This window comes from Arvicola amphibius, chromosome 7 (assembly GCF_903992535.2).
Source record: "Arvicola amphibius chromosome 7, mArvAmp1.2, whole genome shotgun sequence".
Lineage (NCBI taxonomy): Eukaryota > Metazoa > Chordata > Mammalia > Rodentia > Cricetidae > Arvicola > Arvicola amphibius.
In genome coordinates, this window is record NC_052053.1 from 127,143,821 (window position 1) to 127,152,113 (window position 8,293).

Here is an 8,293-nt window from a genome sequence, read left to right on the forward strand (position 1 = left end):
AAATAAGTACTGTTGATGGCATCAACAGTCTCAGTGAAACATGGAACTGGAATAGGTTAAGCCATGAATATACATGAATACATTGTACGCTTGATAATTAATAACAAGATTTTTTTCCATTGAAGGAGCAGTCTCAGCACACTACTTCATACCATCACCGAATGTCTCTTTATATTGCTTAGTATGCCAGGTTATGACAAATCTTCTTAGAAGAGCTCACAAGCTACTCTGTGGGACACTGATATATACACCATGCTGCCCTCCATGCCAACCTCCTCATCTTGATAGAATCTGTATAGTATTCCAGCATACCATAGTTCCTCTCTGACCCCCCACCCCGTCAAGAATCCTTGCTATCTTCACTCCATCTAATACCTTTAGAAATGAATTCTCCATGCTGTGAATAGCAGCAGAGAAAGAGAAATAAAGAACTATTACATTTGAAATATGCCAATGGTATGAGTCTAATATTATCAAGCTACAATATAAATCACAAGTTCTCATTCTTTGGGGAATCTGGTTTCACTCAGAATTGGCACATGTGACACGCCTTTTTGACCATCTGAGAAGTAAAGCTGAGAATAGACAGAACGTTAAAACATGTATTAGGCCTATTGGTAGGCTCTATCAATCATCTTGATTAGAAGAATTTGACTGTATTTTCTCTAGATTTTATGTACTATTGACATTAACAGATCAATGAGACCAGATGATAAGGTTGGATATCTGGGTTATTAACAGCGAGACACTCTCCTACTGCACAGGATTTTACACCCCTTTGAAACAACACTAAACAGACCAGTAAATAGAAAACTGACTCAATTAGGTTCTGTCAGCCAGTTTCTGCTATCAGTTGCTCTAGAATTGACAAATTAGCTATACAAGCAGAGTTTCCGTGAGTCAAATGGCACAGCATCCCACTTAGAAAGGATAATTTAGTCACTGAAAGTGCCAAACGTCCACCGGCCAAGCATGTAATCTAATACTGATATAATATAGCGTAATCTGCTACTTCTTAGGAGTTGCTTCTACTATGGCTCTTCTGCTCTACAGGAGGTAGAGAGATGTCCTAAACATCACAAACATGTATGTCATGTGTAAATTTTCCTTTGATGCCCTAAAATAGACCTTAAGTAGCCTATTATATATAATTAATCCTGAGGACTGGAAATGTAGCTAGGTAGCTAAAATTCTTATCTAGCAACAACCAAACACTAAATTAATACCAGCACATAATAAGCCCAGTATTGTGGTACACATCTGTAATTTCAGCACTGCTAGGGAGGTAAAGCCAAGAGGATCAGGGTGTCTTAGGGTTTCTATTGCTGTGACAAAACATCATGACCAGAAAGCAAGTTAGTGAGGAAAGGACTTACCCTTCAGCATTGTTGCTCTTCGTTGAATAAAGTCAGGACAGGAACTCAAACAGGGAAGGATCCTCTGGAGGCAGGAGCTGATGCAGAGGCCACGGGGCAGGGCGGAGGGTGGGTGGGTGGGCATGAAGCTATTTACTGGCCTGCATGCCCTGGCCTTCTCGGCCCACTTGCTTCTAGAACCCAGAACCAGCAGCTCAGGAATGGCACCGCCCACCATAGGATGGGCTCTCTCCCACTGATCACTAATTGAGAAAATGCCTTACAACTGGATCTTATCAAGGCATTTTCTCAACTGAGGTTCCTTCCTCTAATGACTCTAACTTGTGTCAAGTTGACAAACAAACCAAGCTAGTACACAAGATAACTTCTTTCTTTGGTCATATAGCAAGTTTGAGGCTACTCTTGTAGAGATGGCTATAGATGTAAAAGAAAGAACGGAAGAAAGAAAGAAAGAAAGAAAGAAAGAAAGAAAGAAAGAAAGAAAGAAAGAAAGAAAGAAAGGAAGGAAGGAAGGAAGGAAGGAAGGAAGGAAGGAAGGAAGGAAGGAAGGAAGGAAATGAAAGCAAAGTAAATGAAAAGAAAGGAGAAAAGAAAATCTTTGTCATCAAAGAGATCACATAACCCTGCAGGGTGGGCAAGACTCGGTCCTGTTCAGTCATACATTCTCTGATCCTGGAGAAATTGAAAATTAAAGGCACAGAATAATGAAAGAGGATATTTAGTCAGACGTAAAGATATAATGTAGAATATCTTTGCAATATGTAAATCAAATTTCTAGTGGTATTTACTAATGATACTTTTCTAAAGGATGCCTCAAGCAGCATATTGATGGGATATCTAGTTTTCTGATCATAAATAAGCCAGAAAATTAGAGATTCTTAGGAGTGTCTTGTTATATTATTACTTAACATGAAATGTAAAAGTTTAAGAAATGAGAGAAGCCTTTGCAGTGTATCAGAGATGAGCAAACTGCAGATTGTGGGCTAAGTTCTCACATGCCCATTCTCTCACACATTGTCTATGGAACTATCTACTCCACTGTGAAACAGGCCCATATATCTTAGCAAAACAGACTCCATGATGGAAGTAACAAAGTACCATTCAGGCCTTAGAACCCAACATGTTGGCACAGCACCTGTCAAAACAAGAACAAAGACCTAATCCATCAAATTCCATAGTTCTCAGAATGTCCATAAATGGATTAACTTTGCTTTTTGGCTTATGTAATTCTGCTTTTGGCTAACTGTTCTTGCTAACTGTCATGTGTCAACCTATGATGTGCTTTTTATGTTTCCATCGCAGCCTTCGGAAAGGCTTGGGTACACTGAGGTCCTTAAAGCTCAAGGTAGTCACTGACAGGATCTTAAAAACTTCTTCTGATTGACCTTAAACCTGTAGCAGGCTTTGCTTTAGGCCACCAATCATGACGAGGAAGCTTCTTACTAGTTATGAATCCTAGCTCTTATTTTAATCTGTTTCTCTTTATCTGCATCTTGCCTCAGTTTTTACCTTTCTTTCTTTTAGTATATCCTACGTTCCTTCTTCTCGTGGCTGGCTGGCTGGATGAATGGCGGCTCCCTGGCTTCTGACACCAGGCATGTCTTTTTCTTCCTCCTTCATTCTTTCCTCCTCCTTCTGCTCTTGAGCCTCAGTTTCTCACTTATTTTCTCAGCTCACCAGCACTACCTATCCCTCCCCTGCCTATCTATCGACTCTTTAGTTTTTTATTTGACCAATCAGTTGCCTTAAGCTGCTAAGGTGAATCAAATGCAACATATTTTTACATAATTAAACAAATGCAGCATGAACGAAAGTAACAAACCTTTACAGAGTTAAAGTAATATTCTTTAACAAACAAATTTAACACATCTTTGCATAGCTAAAATAATATTCTACAACATAAACCTGCATTTTATGGTAGATATCTCACAAGAAGTGCTGTAAATAGGATGGGTTGCTGTAGGGACTATTACTCTTGAAAGTGAAATAGTTATGCTCTGACTTTGATAGAAACTTCCTATTACTTATTAGATGTAATGCCTTATAAATACCACTATGCTCCTGCCATTTTGACTTTGTAACTTGGTTCATGTTGTAGAGAGAAAGAACAGAAGCCACGAAACATCCCCATACAGAGGAACCTCTCTTTTCTAAGGTTTCCTACTATTAACAGACCCATAAGGCAACTTATGATTTACTTTGAAAAAACCTTTCTTGATCTTTCAAGCAGGAAGTAATGATGATTAGGTAAATTGGCAGACCCCCTTGGTTGTCTTAATTGTCAGCTTAGGTTGTTCACTGACACGTGGCTCTTTCTTTACTCCAGTGGAATCATTCCTGGTAGATGCTAAACCTCATGTGTAATCCACTGCAAACCTCCAGGATTTCTTGTAGCTCTTTGAATGGGGGAAGATTCTCTAATTTTCTTGGTTGCTGTTTATCCTTCACTGATGAAAGTCTTCCAAAATCTTTTCATAAAGCACTTCAATAATCAGAACAATTCTTAATAAATGTAAAGTTTGAGCAAATTAGATTGAAACAGGAAGTTATGGACTTAAAATCTTTATCAAGTGCTCCCTGTGGTCTCCACTCCAAAGTCCATGCTGATTTCTTGCATTTCTTTGAATTTGATGGGTGAGACAGGAAAGTTACTAAAAATTAAAATCTTTTGCAGTGTTAATTTCTCAGTTCCAGAATCAAATCAAGGGGTTTTATCAACTGCTTTACCAATGTCTGTATGTGCATTAATAGAAATAATTATGGCACATTCAATGTGTTGAATGTTTTATTTGATTTGAAATAAATACCCTGGCTTTTCACCATACTTATCTCAGCCAAGCTTTTACTCAGAGTAGAAAAGTAGAAGTAGTTCTTGTTTCATCTCTTCTTTATTGTAAACCATGGAGAAAATGTCTGCTTATATTCAACAATAAATTAAAAGATAAATTCAAAATAAAAAAGACAAATCTATCAGCAAGTATAGACATATTTATCAGTTCAATAAACCAATAGCAATTACAACATTTCAGGGAATTAATAGGCATTCACCTGGCTGTGAAGAAAATATTTTCCTGACAATAGAATTCTAAAAGAGAGAGAGGGGCAAAGCCATCCTGAAATCTTACACCATTTTGGTGTTGAAACTTAAAAGCCCTATAAGAACATTGTGGCAGCAGGAATATACAGAGGTTTCTTTTTCTTTTCTTTTTTTTGATAATTGCATTTGTGAAAAATTAAGTGTCTAAGATTCAAGTGACAATCACTGAAGAACATAGCAAAAAGAAAATGAATAATAATTTGAATAAAATGAAAGGTATAGTTTGTTTCCCAAATCATAAGCAAAGATTAAGGACTGAATCTTGGTCTTGAAAAGAGACATATATTTCCTTTTTGGGAACAGGAAAGTCCCTTGATAAGTGAGAATGAAGATGAAGTTTCTCTTCTCCAGAATGCTCTGCAATCAGGTACTTCTTACAAGAAAGTTTCTACCATGAAAGACCTAGAGCAGGTCTCAAAACACTTGTGCTGTACATATTAGATTATGGTTCAGATACCAGGCTTGGCAGGGAGTGCCAGAAATTATAATCACTTAGGAGCTGCAGAGGGAAGAACTCTTGAGTCCAGAAGTTCAAGGCCAAGGTGAGTACCATAGCAAGACTCTGTTCCAATTCAGTGAACAACAACAACAATAATAATAATCACACAGAAAAGGCATTGGGGAGATTGCTCAGGTAATAAAGTATTGCCATGCAACCACAAGGACCTGAGTTCAATTCCTAGACGTATGTAAAAAGCTGTGTGTGTGTGTTTGCACCTTGTTTACAATTACAGATTAAAAAGGATTCCTTGCATTGCCCGGCCCTCTAGACTCACCTAAGCAGCAAGCTCCAGGTTCCAAAGAAATATCCTGTCTCAAACATACCCAATTGGCAGCTCTCAAGGAAACTAAAGTTGGTCTTGTCTCCACATACACATGTGCACGTGGACAGACACATTACCAAGCGCAAACTTGCACAGGAAATTTTAGAAAATGTTTTCATTATTAGAACCAATAAATGGTGCAGCTAAAATTAGGAAGAACAACCTAGTGGAAAGGGAACAACCATAGTCATTTCCAAAGTTCCCCCAGGAATATCTAATGTACAGTGAGGCTTGGCAATCACTGGAGCAAAAATATAGAGACAGACATGTTTTTCTAAATGCTTTAGGGAAGAAACCTACAGGTTCTGATGTGTATTACAGCTGGGGTTAAAGGAAAAAGGTCTAGTTTCACAGTAGTAGGAAAACAGGTAGGGAAAATATATTTTCCTACTTATAGTAGAAATGCAAAGGTTTATATTAATAAGTTAAGGAAAGGCAAAATTATTTTTTATTTTACTTAAATAACATTTATTTTTTATTTATTTTATTTGCTAACCACAGTTTCCCTTCCCTCCCCACCTTCCCATGTACCCTCCCCAGTTCCCCATGAGGTTGACCTAAGCCCTCTGCTTGTGTGTGACTGTTGTTATAGAAAGGCAAAATTTTATAGAGAAAGGCTTAGGGTAACGTTTCATCTGGGTTTGGAATAATCAGAAATCACTCCGAAGATCAACAAGAACACTGGTGACTTCGTAGTCTTTTAGAGCATGTGCACAAAGTACTTCATAGATGAGCTAATAAAATGATATTCTGAATCTTCCAGTCCCTTATTTTGTTTGCCTCACACACTGTTATGAATGCAACAAGGAAAGCTCAACAAAAGCTTAAAATTGTAGCTCCAGCCAAATCATTAAAATGGCAAGGATAACTTAGCGGTGTGTCACAAAAATTAAATCAGGTAAGTGTTTCAAGTGATCTTATTATGGCTACGAGGATCCAAGGTGCCATGTTGAGGTTGATAACCAATCAAGAATCTTGCTATGATCTTTGGTGTGTATGCATGTGCTGGAATGTCCCGGTAGTTGGGTATGTAAAAATTTCCTGAAGGCTGTCCCCTCCCCCAATGGGTGTTTTGATTTATATTGCTACCAGTTTTATTCTACTTCCACTGATTAGTTTGCATTTACATTTTCATAGCATCCAGCTGCTCAACGTTCATGATTTATATGCATCCAATGTAATTAAAGTATTTGTTGTGGGTTTATAAGCTTTTTAATGGTCTATATTTCTGCATTTTGTGTCTCTCCTTTTCCAAATTTATTTTACTCATCAAGCTGTGTCCTAAAAAGCAGTCGAAACAATTACCTCTAAAGTATGTTAGTATACAGCATGAATAACACTCAGGCTGGATTTCAAACTACCCTCACTCGAATTACCAATTCAGTGCTGAAAATAAATGTGTCTCTCTGCAGAAATTAGAATCTAATTATGTACAATAAACCACGCTAAATAATATCAAGGGTCTAGCCTAAACCAACACAAACTCAAATAACCCCTACACAGGACTGAAATGTTCTCACGTTTGTTCTTTGGGGTAAGGTAATTTACCAGTATCTGCAGCCCTGCAGAGTCTGTCCATATATTTAACTAGGTAGAACTGAACTACACACTGAGGCACCAGGTAGCGCCATTTCTTATGCCTGCTGATGAGCACATACTCAGTTTGATAAATACTTCTAATTCAATCTCCTGTAATTAATAGGTAATTAGCTATGACTCAGAAAGTAACAGGAAAATGCCAAATAAGCCATTTAAACATTACAAATAAAAGAGAAAAATTGTGGTCAGTGCTTCAGGATGATTTCAGAAGCTAAATCAACTTTAGAATTTAAATTCTCATTGACTTGTAACTCAATCGCAATTTGTAAGTTCTAAACTTTTTGGCATTAATCACATCCCAATTTACTGTAACTTTAGATATATGTACCTATTAAAGCACCCATAAAATAACTTTGTTTTCACTATTCAATTATTTCATTCCTTTCAAAAAACAACAATTTTCACCAACTTGCTAAATATCAAACCACATTTCTAACTCAAGCCCAGCTTTCTGAGCCAAACTCAGCTCATGTCAACAATTTGCCTATGTCTTCTGAGTTGTACACTATTCAGGCCAGTGGAGAGATGATTTACCCCACTAATACTTATCATTTTAGTATCCCACCTTTATGCATTTGACTATCTTTTTCTTCCTTCTTCTTGGTTTCAGAGACTTATTGAGTAGCTCCTGAAGTTTTTTATGTAATTCTCTGTTTTTATGTCCATTCCATAATTGTAACAAAAGACATTTATGAAAACAGAATCTAAAAGATAACTCTCATTTTAAGTTATATTCTCTAGAAACTTATTTTTAAAGGTCATTTTATAATAATCTTAATCAGATAGAAAAGTTTCAAAAATCCAATTAGTTTTCTATTACTGCTAGAACAAATAAGCACAAAGTTGTGGATATGGTCAACAAAGTCTAAAGGTCAGCAGATCTGTTTTACTTACTTGCTTGCCTTCAGCAGCCTCTGAAAGCCATCTGTGTTCCTTGGATCAGAGCTCACTCCTCTATCTTGAAGCCAGGGGTACAGTATCTTCCAATCTCTCTCTGATGATGACACTCTGCTTCCTTTCTACATTTATAAAGATGATTGTGATAAAAGTACACATATCTAGATCATTCGGTTAAATCACTATCCCAAAAATCAGCATGAATTTAGATGCCTCCATCATTGGCCTTCTTCTCTAGGCTCAGAGGAAATAACAGGAAAGGGCAGAAATATTGGAGGAGAAGAACATAGGAAGAATTGCGCTCAATAATGTCTTCTGAACATGCCAAGTCCACTGTACACAGTAAATCACAGCACCTGTGGCTACCTGTCAAAGACCTGCACAAACAACAATAAACCAGCAAACACACAACTGCCCATTTACCTGTGACCTGCTAGACTTTATTTTCTAGCAATCAGATCATTCTTCTATTTGTCATTATATTATTTACCTAAACCAGC